Here is a 15096-nt window from a genome sequence, read left to right as displayed (position 1 = left end):
CCAAAGCCAGGAGCCAGGTGCTTCCTCCTGATCTCCCATGCAGGTGCAGGGCCCAAGGACCTGGGCCATCCTCCACTGCACTCCTGGGCCATAGCAGAGAGCTGGATTGGAAGAGGAGCAACCAGGACAGAATCTGGCGCCCCGACCGGGACTAGAACCCAGTGTGCCAGCGCCACAGGCAGAGGATTAGCCTATTGAGCCGAGTTACAGCCAATTTAACATATTTTTGTTCAAGTATTCCTCGAATGCTACTGAAAGTTTTACTGCTATGAGTATTAGTAGTAGTGAATATTTTTATCCAGTATTTATGAAACCCTGAAAATTCCTCTGACATGCAAAAAAGACAATGTCAATATTCTCACAAGCATATTCAGTTTGTGGTATAAAAATGGAAAGATACACGTGAAGTATCTTTAGTGTACTGTAACCATCTGATTAAAAATGCATGTGGCCACATGAGCCAGTAGAGCCATTATCTCATTCATTGGCTATCACTCTACAATTAAAGAGCTACACATTCTATAATTTAAAATAAAACAAACGGCAATTCAGCACATAGCAGGCCACAAACTGACAACTGTACCTAGGTAGGTGTTTGCTTGTATGCTGGTCACTCCTCTTTGGCAGTTCTACTCATCCTCTAGGCCTTCTTTCAGATTCAGGTATTAACAGAAAGACACTTATCTTGCTAACCCAACAGCACCAGTACCTGACCAACTAGGCTGGGTACATTTTTTTCTAAGATTTATTTATCTATTTGAAAGTCACAGTTACACAGAGCGAGAAGGAGAGGCAGAGAGAGAGAGAATCTTCCATCCGCTGGTTCACTCCCCAGTTGTCAGCAATAGCTGGAGCTGCACCGATCCAAAGCCAAGAGACTCTTCCTGGTCTCCCATGCAGGTACTGGGGCCCAAGGACTTGGCTCATCTCCTACTGCCTTCCCAGACCATAGCAGAGCTGGATCAGAAGTGGAGCAGCTGGGACTCAAACCAGTGCCCATATGGGATGCTGGCACTGTAGGCAGCGGCTTACCCGCTATGCCACAGCACCAGCCACTAGGCTGGGCACATTGTAATGGTCTCATTTTTACCCTTTGCAGACATCAGTCTCTAAGAATTGAAGAACACTCACCCATTCCTACCGCAAAATGACAGTAGGGGTTTTACAAATATATAGTGAGCTTAACCCACGTGGACAACCAAAAGAAGAATTCAAGTATCAACATAAACTTTCTTAGGCTGAAATAGTCACTACACTCAAGGACACTGGTATGGCTATGTAGCAGAATTTAGTAAGATACCAGTTGGCAGAAATGTGTCTTATAGAAATAAAGTCAGTTGTCAAGGTCATGCAAAGTACACATAAGCATTATAACTATAAAATAAAAAGGATTTTGGTAGTTTATGGAACTGAAAAATAATAAAAGGTAAAAATTCTCGGGAATCTGAGGGCCAGAATTGTGGAATAGTAGGTAAAGACATCACCTGCACAGCTGGCATACCATATGGCTGCCAGTTCATGTTGCAGCTACTCCACTTCTGATTCAGCTACCTGCTAATGGCCTAGGAAAAGCAACAAAAGATGACCCAAGGGTTTAATCCCCTGCCACCCACATGGGAGATGGAATGAAGCTCTTGGCTTTGGCATGGCACAACCCCAGTTGTCGTGGCATTTGGGAAGTGAACCCGCAAATGGAAGATCTGTCCATCTATCCCTCTACTACTTTCAAATTAAACTTTTAAAAACGCTTTTCTGATATTTATACTAATAACAACTACTTTGAATCATTTTCACCTCCCAAATACAGAGTTGTATGTAACAGGTATAAGAATGAAAATAGGTAAATATAGAGTATAAGTAGTTAACTGAGCATCTAAATGTATTTATATTCATAAATATGTAAGGAAGCCAAGAAGCTTATGAAAAGTCATGATATTAAGGAATACTATAGAAAACTGCCCAGGTTTTTGTTTTACTCTACTGCTTTGTTCTGCTTTCTGTTTTGGAAAGTAAAGAACATTTCTCACGTGGATTAAGAAAAATCATTCCATATAATCCTACACAAATGGCTCAAAGGCCAGATCTAACACTTTTTTTTTTTTTTTTTGACAGGCAGAGTGGACAGTGAGAGAGAGAAAGTCTTCCTTTTCCGTTGGTTCACCCCCCCAATGGCCACTGTGGCTGGCGCACCGCGCTGATCCAAAGCCAGGAGCCAGGTGCTTCTCCTGGTCTCCCATGCGGGTACAGGGCCCAAGGACTTGGGCCATCCTCCACTGCACTCCCAGGCCACAGCAGAGAGCTGGACTGGAAGAGGGGCAACCGGGACAGAATCCGGCACCCCAACTGGGACTAGAACCCGGGGTGCCGGCGCCACAGTCGGAGGATTAGCCTATTGAGCCACGGCACCTGCCAGATCTAACACTTTACACACACAGACGACAAAGCAGAATGTGAAGGTCATAAACACATGTATGCCACTCCTTAAAGACATACAAATGGTGGGAATCTGATATTGTGAACCAAAATTTTTCATCTCTAAGGATGAACACATTCAAGATCTTCATGATGGCTATACTGTGGCCCCTATTCTTTCTGATACAGTCTCTCATAATGAGGAAAATTGGCAGAAGTACACCTTTACCTGACAACCAGATTCCCAGCAGTAAGATGCTGTCTCTTTCCTACACTGCAGAAACCCATTAGCTTAGAGACCATGCCTCAGTGCAAGGAGTGCCAATGACTGAAGTTAATTAGGACACTATTACACCTAACATGTTGCTTGAAACAGCTGGGTTCTGTTTTGAGTACACTCTATCAAGAAAGCATTTTAGGCAGTACAGCATTCATCAGAAAAGGTACATGCCTGCAAAAATATCCCTGCCTCATTGAGTTTGGCTACCTTATGGAAGTTTTTTTTTTTTTTTTTTTAATTAGACAATTTCTGGAGCGCTTAGTACATGTTGCTACTAATGCAAAAACAGTCACACAAGTTTGAACCGTTTGATTCTCCAATCTCTGCAACTCTCTTTCAACTGCTCATTCACAAAGGCATGAGTATGAGGGGATTCTTATGCTTTAATGTTGATGGAAATATTCTCTTCCTTCCCGTCCTCATACCATATTCCCCAACCAAGGCCTTTATCACATCCTGTTGGACAGAGCCAGGGTGCCTTAAGTGCTTCCTGCACAGACCTACAACCAAGCATCAATTTTCAGATTATTGTTCCTACAACCATCCACTCAGTTAACACTTCTGATTCAAATCATCAGTGGCTTCTAATAGCATTTCCCAAAAATAACTTCTCATTGACAATAACCTTTTCACAATGATCTTCTAAACATAAATTCAGTATGGGGAGACATTTTGCCTAGTGGTTAAGATCCCTGTTAAGACACCTGCATCCTATATTGAAGTACCCAGGTTCAACTGTTAGCTCCAGCTCCCAATTCCAGTTCCTACAAATGTAGACACTAGCAGGAAACAGTTCAAGTAACTGGATCCCTGCCACCCCCATGGGAGACCTGGATATATAGTTCTCTGTATTTGGAGAGTGAAAGAGTAAGTAGGGGCTCTTTTTGTCTCTGAAGTTAGTTATTCAGTAATCGAAACCATTTTGGGAGGGTTTCAGAAGTTAACAATATAGATTAATGTATTAAATTATCTGGGAATTTCTACAGGAGACAATTTTTCTTAACCTTTCAGCCAGCTTTTCTGAGTCACAAGTCTCTGTGTTCATACTTCCATAATAGTGTTCCAGTCAGACCCATCTTGGGAAATGATAGCCCAGAAGACAAACTCTAAATTTCTTACTGTGCATAAAATAATCATTATCAGCAGTCTCCTGCTGTTTCTATAATTCAGCTCCCATCCTCTCCTTCCAGGGCTGCTCCTGTCTTCACCTGAACTCAAGCCCTCTGCTGACCCAAACAGCCCTCTCCTTATGTATGATCTCCAACTGGGTTAGATCCCGTCTCCTTGCTCCAGGAGTCTATCCCAACCATATCAGCCTCATTCATCATTTCATTTTCCAAATCCTGGCTTTATCATTTCTTTATGCTGTTCATCAGCTGTACACTAAGCTTTTTGTCCTATTTCTCAACCTAAATTGTAAACTCCTTGAGGGTACTTCCATTTGATATTTTTATAAGTTTTAATGAATCACATTTTTATGTACATACTGCTAGGACAAGATCAGATATAATACATGTGTTGAGTATCTTCCAAGCCATAGTAATTTAGCAAAATCAGTAAGGGATTCCACAGATTGTTATGACTCTAAAACATCTACAAAACCCATCACCAGTGCTTAAATGTCTCATGAGAATCCACAGATACATGGCCATGTACATACTAAACTCTAAAACAGACCATCAATAAGAAGTAACCTATCTTCCATAATCAGACCTAAGATGGCACAATGATTCACAGGGACAGAAGACAGAGTCTTGTGGGCTATGATAAATCCTAAATTAGATAATTCACTAATTCCTAATCAAGAAAATTCCTGTTTCCTTTATTTTCTTTTTCTATTTAACAAGTAGCTAAAACTAGACATGGAACACCAAACAAGTAAGGGAACTGCAGTATCTTTGGGAAGGGAACTGCAGTACCTTCTGGAAGATAAGGAAAAACTTAACTTTAACTTCACATGAACAAGGAACAAGGTTTCTGCCTCCTAAAAGTCTTAGTAAAATTAAAGAATGGTTTTTTAAAGCACGTTAATGCAACTAGGATGAGGCAACCTGAAATAAGCCAAACTTCAAAGTTATTAAAAAAAACAGCAAGTGTACTGTATCTTGCAACATCAATGACACTCTTGACAGTCAATGATGTTTTACAAGATAATTTATTTAATAGGAGAAGAGAGGGAAGAAGATCTTTCATCTACTGGTTCAATCCCCAAATAGCCACAACAGCCACTTCTGGACCAAGGCAGGAATCAAGAACACCATTCTGGTCCATCACACACTACGCAGCGGGTCAAATACTTGGGCCACATTCTGCTGCATTTCCCTGCCCATTAGCAGGGACCTGGATCAGAAGTAGAACAGCCAGGACTTTATCCAGCACTCCAACATGGGATACCAGAACCCAAGAAGCAGTAACTTTGCTGCTAAATATTCAATATTGGAATAATGACAGGCTGCAATCACATGAAGTACAACACATTGCCTGACACATGATAGATACCTAATGATGGAGGGCTGAGTGAACTAGTGAGTGTAGAAGCACATGAACGAAGGCATGAAAGCAGGCCTTCCTTTCTATGCACAGAAATGCTGTGCTTAGTTTGACTGTTCTGTGTGTGTGATTTCTTTATATTAGAATATTTTGCTGGATTGTAAAGATCAAATTATGTCCTTCCAAGTTAGTTTCCCTTAAAAATACTGAAACAAAAATCAGTTTCAAGACAAAACATCTAGATATATACCTGCGTGATTGTCCTTTTATGTTACAGTCGTTCAGGCAAATTTAAGGCTTCTACAATAAGAAGTACCACTCCATAACTTTGAGTAAATTCTCCATTTTACACATAAACTTTATTTTATATTAAAAACTCCATTGACAGACTCATAGCTGAATTTAACCACCTGACACTTAAGAAGTGCTGGGAAGAACTACATTACAATATTAGAATTAAATGAAATGGAAGATGGCAGCAGCATAGAAAGGGAGCTTATTGCTCTGGTCTAAGGGAAGATAGTTAAAAAAAAAAAAAAGTGGAAGGGTTAGGATAAAAACAGAGGAAAATCCATGCAAACTGAAGGTACACTGTGGACCTACATGGAGGGTATGGACACGCACAGCTCAGGACCCCAGCAACCGAAAGCCTCAGCACCAGCTTTGGAGTGAGGTGAGACCAGAGTGCAGCAGACCAAGCCACTGACAATAAAGCTACAAAGCTGCAGGAAGAGCCTGGAGTGGGCCTGGCTGGGAGCCCTGTGGGGGACAGTGTACCTGCCAATCTAGAGGGAAAAAAAAGGAGGCACGTTCCTCTCTCCATGACCACCTGGCTCTGGTATCCTATAACTAGCCAAGAGAGGGCCAAGACACCATTTTGGACATATGTAATAGTTACAACAGCTTGTGTCCACCTGCCCAGCAACCAGCCAAGGAGACGTCCGTGTCTGGCTGGGAGAAGTGACAGGGGGCTGGGTGCTCGTGACTGTGGGAGTGTTATGTGCCTGGACTGCGAAAACACTGTGGCTGTGTGGAGGGGCACAGGGTGTGGCTAGAGCTTTGTGCAGTCACTGTGGGAGGCTCCACATGCTCCAGGAAGAGATTTATCACGCCCAACTTGGCTGTCACCTTGGACACTCCCTTCACCCTGGAGCACTGGGTGGAGCTCCATAACCAAACCCAACAGGTGCCTCTAGGTATTCAGGGTAAGAGCAGATATTCCACTAAGCAACAGAGGCACAGTCCAAAGATAAAAGCCATCACAGAGCAGAAAAAAACCAACAAGTAACACCACAAATGCATAATAATAAATGCAGCAATTCAAGAAACAGGAATAACAAAGACAATATGACACCCCCCAAAGAACACAACACTTCAATACTAAAATGTGAAGATGAAGAGATTGAAGAAATGTCAGAAACGGAATTTTAAAAATTGATCATAGGATTACTTCGAAGAAATCAGAAGAAAATTCATGATCTAAAAAAATCAGTATGTTACATGAATGAAAAGTTTTCCCACTAAGTTGAGATTTTGAGGGGAATTTAAAATCAAATATTGGAAATGAATAAAAGAACAAATAAAAAATATGATGGAAAGCCTTAAGAACACACTCTTGAGGCAGAAGAAAGAATATTCAAGACAAACTGAAAATTTTGCAGTCAGAACAAAAACAAGAAAAAAGTAGAAAACTAAAAAGCAGTATTGGAGAATTATGGGATACTATCAAATGACCCAACATATGAGTCTTAGAAGTTCCTGAAGGCATGGAAAGAGAATGGAATAGAAGGCCTTTCTAGTGAAATAATTACAGAACACTTGGCTAATTTGGAGAAAGAAAGGGACGTCCAAGTACAGGAAGCACACAGAACTCCTAGTAGACATGACCAGAAAAGATCTCAACCACAACACATTGTAGTCAAATACTGTAGTAAAACAAAGAAAATATTCTATGGGGCTGGTTCTGTGACTCACTTGGTTAATCATCTGGATCAAATGGGATTTATCCCAGGTATGCAGGGATGTTCAACATTTGCAAAATCAATGTGATACACCACATTAACAAGTTGAACAAAAACCAATGATTACCTCAACAGATGCAGAGAAAGCATCTGATAAAATACAACACCCTTTCATGATGAAAACTTTAAGCAAATTGAGTACAGAAGGAACATTCCTCAACACCATCAAGGCAATTTATGACAAGCCCTTCAGCCAGCATCTTACTGTATGGGGAAAAGTTGGAAGCATTCCTACTGAGATCTGGAACCAGACAAGGATTCCCACTGTCACCACTGGTATTGGATATAGTTCTGAAAGTTTTAGCCAGAGCCATTAGGCAATAAAAAGAAATCAAAGGGAAACAAAATGGGAAGGAGGAAGTTAAACCATCCCTATTTGCAGATGATATGATTGTATATAAGGGATCCAAATGACTCCATTAAGAAACTATTGTAAAGTGGCAGGATATAAAATCAACAAACAAGGATCAATAGCCTTTATATACATAGACAATGCCATGGCTGAGAAAGAACTTCTAAGACCAATTCCATTCACAATAGCTACAAAACAAATTAAATACTTTGGTATAAATTTAACCAGGGACACCAAAGATCTCTATGATGAGAATTATAAAACATTAAAAATAAATAAATGACACAAAAAATAAAAAAATCCTCCATGTTCATGAATTATAAGAATCAATAATCAAATTGTCCATACTTCCAAAAGCAATTTACAGATTCAATGTGATACCAATCAAAATACCAATGACATTCTTAACAGATATAGAAAAAGTAATGCTGAAATTCATATGGAAACACAGGAGACCCTGAATAGCTAAAGGAGTCCTATACAACAAAAACAAAGCCAGATGCATCACAGTACCAGATTTCAAGATGCATCACAGTACCAGATTTCAAGACATACTACAAGGCAGTTAAAATTAAAACAGCCTGGTACAGGTACAAACCAGATGGATAGACCCATGGAACAGAACAGAAATCGACCCACGCATCTACAACCAACTTTGACAAAGGAGCTAAAATCAATCCCTGAAGCCAAGAGTCTCTTCAACAATTGGTGGTGGGGAAATTGGATCTGCACATGCAGAAATACGAAGACCCCTACCTAACACCTTACACAAAAATCTACTCAAAATGGATTAAAGACCTAAATCTAAGACCCGATACCATCAAATTATTAGAGAACATTGGGGAAACCCTGCAAAACATTGGCATAGCCAAAGAGTTCTTGGGAAAGACCCCAGAGGCACAGGCAAAAACTTACAAATGGGATTACATCATATTGAGTTTCTTTTGTACTGTAAAAGAAACACTCAGCAAAGTAAAGAGGCAATTGACAGAACAGGAGAAATTATTTGAAAACTATGCAACTGATAAAGGATTAATTACCAGAATAAAAAAGACATCAAGAAACTCAACAACAAAACAACTCAGTTAAGAAATGAGCAAAGAATTTAAACAGGAATTTTTCAAAAGTAGAAATCCATATGGCTAATAAACATATGAATAAATGTTCAGGATCACTAGCCACCAGGAAAACGCAAATCAAAACCACAAAGAAGTTTCACCTCACCCTCATTAGAATGGCTTTTATACAGAAACTAACAAACAAAGGATATGGGGAAGGATATGGGGAAAAAGGTACCCTAATCCACTGTTGGTAGAAATGTAAACTGGTACAGCCACTGTGGAAAACAGTAATGGAGATACTTCAGAAGTTTGAAAATAGACCTACCATATGATCCAGCCATCCAACTCCTGGGAATTCACCCAAGGAAAACGAAATCAGCACATGAAAGAATTATCTGTACCCCCATGTTTATTGCAGCTCAATTCACAATAGCTAAGATATGGAATCAACCCAAATGCCTGTCAGCTGAAGACTAGATAAATAACTTATGGGATATGTACACCATGGAATACTACATAACAGTAAAAAAAACCATGAAATCCTGTCATTTGCACAAAATGGATGAAACTGCACAACATCATACTTAGTGAAATAAGTCAGCCCCAAAAGGACAAATACCATATGTTCTTCCTGACCTGTGGTAACTAATAGAGCACCTAAAAGATAACCTATAGAAGTGAACACTTCGAGATGTAATGACTTTGAACAGCCCTTGACAGTTGAGGAACATTTTTTTTTTCAATTTTAATACAATTTGTGGAACTCTTTACTTAGTATAGCGTTAATTGTATGTTTATAAAGTTAATTGATAATAGAGCTTAGTAAAAAATAAGAATGGGTATAGGAAAGAGGAGGAAGAGTGGTGGGAGTGTGGGTAGGAGAGGGTATAGTGGGAATCATCACTATAGTCCTCAAGTTATTTTTAATGAAAAATAAATTATACATTCAAAAAAAACTCATTGCAAAACAAAAGAATTAAGTGTAATGTATTGGAGTAAAATGCACATTTTGAGATTTGATGATTGTTAACAGCCCCTATCTCTCCTATTGAGGAATAGTTTTTCTTCATACTATTTGTTAAACTCTTCTTTAGTTTAGGATTAATTATATGATCATTAAGTAAGCTGAAAATGATCTTTGTAAAAATTAAGAGTGGGAATGTGAGAAGGAAGAGGAGAAAGGATGAAGCATAGACAGGAGAGAGGGTAGGAGAGGAAGTGTCACTATGTTCCTAAATCCATATATATTAAATACATGAAGCTTGCGTAACTTAAATAAAATTTAAGTATTCAAGTAAATCTTAGGTTAAAAACCTAAATCCTAGAAGTGTCTATGAAGAAAAACATAAGATGAAAAATCTAAGGGAATTCAAATCATTGCAAATTTGCCATCAGGTGCATTACATGTTGTTCACTGAAACCGTGGTGCCAGGAGGCTTAACTAATTTATCCTATTTTACTTACAATGCACTATTTTCCATTTGTCATGTGCATGAGCATGTATTTGAATCTTGCTTTGAATTAAAATGATGGTGGTAGCTTAAATCTCATATAGTAGAAATAAATCAGAAAAGCTGATAACCTTATCTTGAGTGTGAGAAAGAGCCTTCCAAGAGAGCCAAGATATTTTTCCTGGAGGCATTTGCTCTTAAAATGAACAAAGAACAGAGGAAAGGAGGGAAGTAAATTCCTTGGAGACTGGTTAACAAAGCTCTATCTTTTCCCTACATTTCTATACTGCTATGAGTGGAGTGCAGGGAATCTAGAGATTAGTGAAGCCAAATACAACCATGCAACCATGGATGCTGTAGTTAGTAAAGAAATTCAAGATTCCCAAGCAATTCAGAGTACGAGTAAAAGACACCTAAGTTAGGCATTTATGATAGGACAGCAATGTCCTTTGCAATCCACCATCTTTTAGTAGTAACTCCAGTATGACATTTTAGTTTCTCTTACAGAGATCTGGATAATGGAGAAATTATCTGCCTCACAGGAATCAAGACTGGTATCTGTCAAAAGATCCAATATTTATAGTTATAGTATGGGTCAGACAGTCAGGACTTAGGTGACAATATTCTTATTATACAATGTTCTTTATTATGCTACTGTTATTTTTAACCACATCAATCCCTCCCCAATTCCAGTTTACAAGTGGAGAACAAGAGCATCCTTTCTCATCTTTGCAGCATAGTGCAGTGCCTTTCAGAGGCCTTTCAGAGGCATTCCATGAATGTTAACTGTGTAACTTTATAAACTTATCTACTAGGCTATCTTTTAAACTGACCCATTTGCATCTCAAGGAAAAAATAACTATCATGTCCCTTGTATCTACAGGTAGTATAGACTCCATCTGAAAATAGCTATAATTGCTTTAAATTTTAACTGCCCTATAATGGTTCTTCTCTGTGCAGTGCTAGTAGAAGTTTCAGACATGAGGTTAACACTAAAAAGGCAGTCTTATCCAGCCTTAAGCAAAATGAAAATAACACTCAGAGACCACAGTAACTAACATTTGTTGATTTTCCAGTGTGTGAGGCACTTTTCTAAGCCCTTAATGTTAGATTTTAATGTTAACATTTTAAATGCAGTTTTTCTTATTTTATACATGAGGAAACAGGTTAGAGATTAATAACCTTGTCCCAAAACACATTAACGGTGTTTGATAGAATTAGATGTACAGCCAGGGCCTATAGACTTTCACATTTAACACCTGCAAATTCACTTGGCAGTCAGCAAAATTTGGGTTCACAAAACCTGCACCCAATTAGCACTCACGATTTTACCTACCGCACTAATAGTACAACATACTCAACACCTTCCAACAATATGAAATAATGAGCCACTTTCCCTTCCCTTCCTACTTTCCAGGACCCTGAAAACCTAGACAACGAGCATCCTCCTCAAAATAACAGCAGTTACCCTCTGAGTGACAAATCCACAGGGACAGTTTACTTAACCCATTGCCACCTGCTGTCTGAGTTGAAGGAACACAAAGAAACTGTTAACAAGGAGAAAGAGGACAAAGTATGATATCCGAGAAGTAATGCCAATCAGAGGCAGCCGTGACTCCAGCACCAATACTGTACAGCAAGGGAGTCTCTTGGAACCCATATTTCGCTGCCTTTAAACCACATCTAGAGATACTTCAAAGGACAAAACTATCAGGTACTCAAAAAACAACAAACTTCATTTGAAAACCTACTAGGTAATCCTCAAAGGGCACAGTGCTCAACAAAAAGGAGATTTATTCTCCAAAAATGACCCTCAGTAAATATTTGCTGTATGACTAAATAATGGAACCCTATGATTAGGGGTCACAGGCAAGTTAGACAACTCCAAGCCAGGATGACCTTGCTGCCAGGGCAGAGCCATTGCTCCAGTTTCCCCTGTTAAACAGGATAGCTCTAGGAATATTCCCCAGGAGTAATCCCAACTTTGTTAAAACTTCATTTGAAAACCTGAAGCTGAAGCCTCTCAGAGGAGGGCCCAGCAGTCCCAGTACATCTAATCAATTTCTCAGATGCACACACCCACACATCCCTATTTCTGAATCTATGAATGGTTTTACACCATATGCACTTCCCGTGAAATTTTTGAACTCTTTAAATGCATTAATTTCAGAAATCCTCTGTAATACAAACTCACCTATTAAATGCATTTTTCTTGAAGTTTGACATGCTATCACATACACTCAATGAGGAAAATATGTATGGCTTTCAGAAGTTTTTACACCATCTCCCACAAATGTTTGAAGCATCTTCACATATTCATCTGTAATGTGCTTTGCATTAACATATTTGCAATTTGGAGACATAGGTTAGCTGTAAACTGAAGTACTCTAACATCTAGGAATCAAAATAAACATCCAAGATGCTAAACATACAACAATAGGCTTTAGTAAAACTCTATAGAAAAAAACTTCTAAAGTTGTCACAAAGCTACATGATATTAAACAAAAACTTGCTATAATATATCCAACTTTTGTCATAATAGGCCTTACCCTCCAATTCCTTTCTTGGCTTACCTGTTATTCAGTCATGCCCAAAGTCTGCCCCTAAGACAATCTCCTCTCAGTATACTTGTGTATCTGAAATGCCAATCAAAACTTCCAACTATCAGTTTGCTTCTAGAAATTATTTTGGGGACACAGTCACAGATGATATTCACAGTGAAGTCAGAAGGACTGAACTTTGTCATCAAAGAGCTAAGGAAAGCAACAACTGTAGATGCAGGTCCTCTATAGATCCTCCCCACACATTATCAAAAGAGAAAACTGCCATCTATCAGTACAAGATTTGCAAAGTAAGCAGTAAGGACAAACAACCTAAACCAAGGTTGTCTTCACTACAGCTGTGACACAAGGCACACACTCTGATTTTTTATGTGCTAAGTATAGAAAATTGCTTCACTTTGAGTAAATACATGCTAGAAACTTGCGGATATCTCAAGAATGCTTTGAGCTAAAGAAAGTAACATCATTGCCTACTCATTTTGCTTAATTTGCTAGCTTCCCAGCAACTTTTTGCTAACACTTTCATCCCATTTTAGATCCTAGGATAAAGCAATAGCCCAGGGCCCTGGAAAGCCTCCACCCTGAGCATTTCTCTGGGCCACCAAAGTCGAGGGTTGGAGTTGCTTCACAGAGTGTCTCACTGGTAATGTACATGTTACATGCGTTTCAGTTATCTTCTCCAAGTTACATTCCAGTAACTAAGCTTCCTAAGCTTTTTCTGAATTGTTTATTCTGTGTTTTAAAGCTTCATCAGCTGTTGGGATGATTTGTAAGATTCTTCTTCTTTTAGGTTAAGCAGGATTGGTAAGCATTACTGAGCCTCTTGGTGGAATCCTTGCTATTTAAAATTCCTGCAGCTGGGATTAAAGCAGATAATGTCTGTGAAAGCCTCTGTAAACTGTAAAGTCCTAGTCAAATGTAGTATGGTATGACAATGTTCACTGTCATAGAAGTAACCACAATGCAGCGGTAACATGGGCTCCAAAATGCTGATATCCACATGTGGGCCTTGTCTCTGCTCCATTCTTGTCAAGGGCCTACCTTGGTGTCCAACATGTGGAAGCCCCTCAAGGAAATTTTGTCGGGAGTAAGTGAATGACTCAAAAATATCACAAGCTTCTCAAAGCACCATCCACAGGCCACAAAATGACACCTTAGATTAAAATGCTCTGCCAGAAAACGCGGAGTTTTGGAAGGAAGCACTGAGGAACACAGTTCTTCTAAAGACCACTTCTTCCATCAGGGCATCTTAGGTCTCCGCAGCCAAGACTGGGCAAGCAGCAGCAGAGCCACAGACAGGGCCAAGATCCTGTATTAGGCCAGAGAACCTGCGTTAGCCCATGGCAGCTCAGAGAAGGGGACTGCTATGCCAGTAAAGGGAAGTGATGCTGCAGCTTAGGGGGGAGGGGGGTGGTTACATGAAAATCACAGGAGTTACCACAATGAAGAACAAGCTTTGCGCCTGGACTGTATCTGTGGAAGGGTCAAAATGACCAGCTCTCACGTCTTCAGAGAGAAGGTGCAGAGCAAAGTGACCAAGCAAGGGGTGCTTTTATAAGCATTTCCAGGAATAGATCTGGGGATTAAAAGTGAGACCTATTTTAGGAACTTATGTGTAAGGAAGACTGGAAGAAGTACAGATGCAGGTAAAAGGAGATGGCAGTGGCCAGAAACAAGGCCTTGTTGACCCCACTCAATAAAGCCTGAAATACAAGAAAACATTCCCGTGTAGCTGCCTGATGGTCACCAGGAAAGCAAATTAGCTCAATATTTAACACAGATGAGGACACCCCAAAAGCACCTTTTATAATGGCGAACATGGGGTGGGGCCTGGAAGGCAGACCAACCGCTGAGCTCTCAACCGTATCATATTTCTGCCCATCAATCAGCATTAAGCCGATCTCTCCTTACCAGAGCTTTAAGCATAGGCAGTTGCCAGTAGCAACAGGGTGCATGCTCAGAGTGAGGGAAGCCTGGCTGTGGCTGCAAAGGAGGGGACACCTGGATGTGTGGCCTGAGCTGGGCAGTCGAGGTCAGGGGACCCACATGTCGCGCGTTCCTCATGGCCTGAAGGCGACAGTGCTGGCTGGGGCCGGACCAGGCCAGGCAGTGGCCGAAGCTGCTCCTTTCGTGGGTGGAGGGAAGCCCTAGGAGCACACAGCAGCCAAGCCAAGTTAAAGCTGCCTCCCTCCCAGCTCCTTGGAGGCACGGAGCTCTGCTGGCACCTGGACACTGGAATCAAGGCCAAGAGACAGAGCCGGGCTGGCGCTGTGCTTTAATGAGTCGGAAAGCTCAAGGGCCAGGGTGCCCCGCCAGCCCTCTATACGCCACGTTTCCAGCGTCTGGAGGCCACCAGCGTGGAAGTGCAACCGCATGTGCGCGTGTGTGCTCACTTGTGCTTTCAGCACAAAACCCAGGCACCACAGGTGGAGAGGAGGAGGGGTGCGCACGGGGCGCCCGGCTCGGGC

At 40.6% G+C, this 15096-nt stretch overlaps 1 protein-coding gene across 15 annotated transcripts in view; it reads right to left on the bottom strand.

The window, feature by feature from the left end:
• The window catches only part of NCKAP5 (NCK associated protein 5), a 1120879-nt gene that overhangs the window by 614048 nt on the left and 491735 nt on the right, over positions 1 to 15096 (bottom strand). The window lies entirely within an intron of this gene.

The sequence above is a fragment of the Oryctolagus cuniculus genome, chromosome 3, assembly GCF_964237555.1.
Source record: "Oryctolagus cuniculus chromosome 3, mOryCun1.1, whole genome shotgun sequence".
Lineage (NCBI taxonomy): Eukaryota > Metazoa > Chordata > Mammalia > Lagomorpha > Leporidae > Oryctolagus > Oryctolagus cuniculus.
Note: the sequence above shows the minus strand (reverse complement) of the source record. Positions and strands in the feature narration are given on the sequence as shown.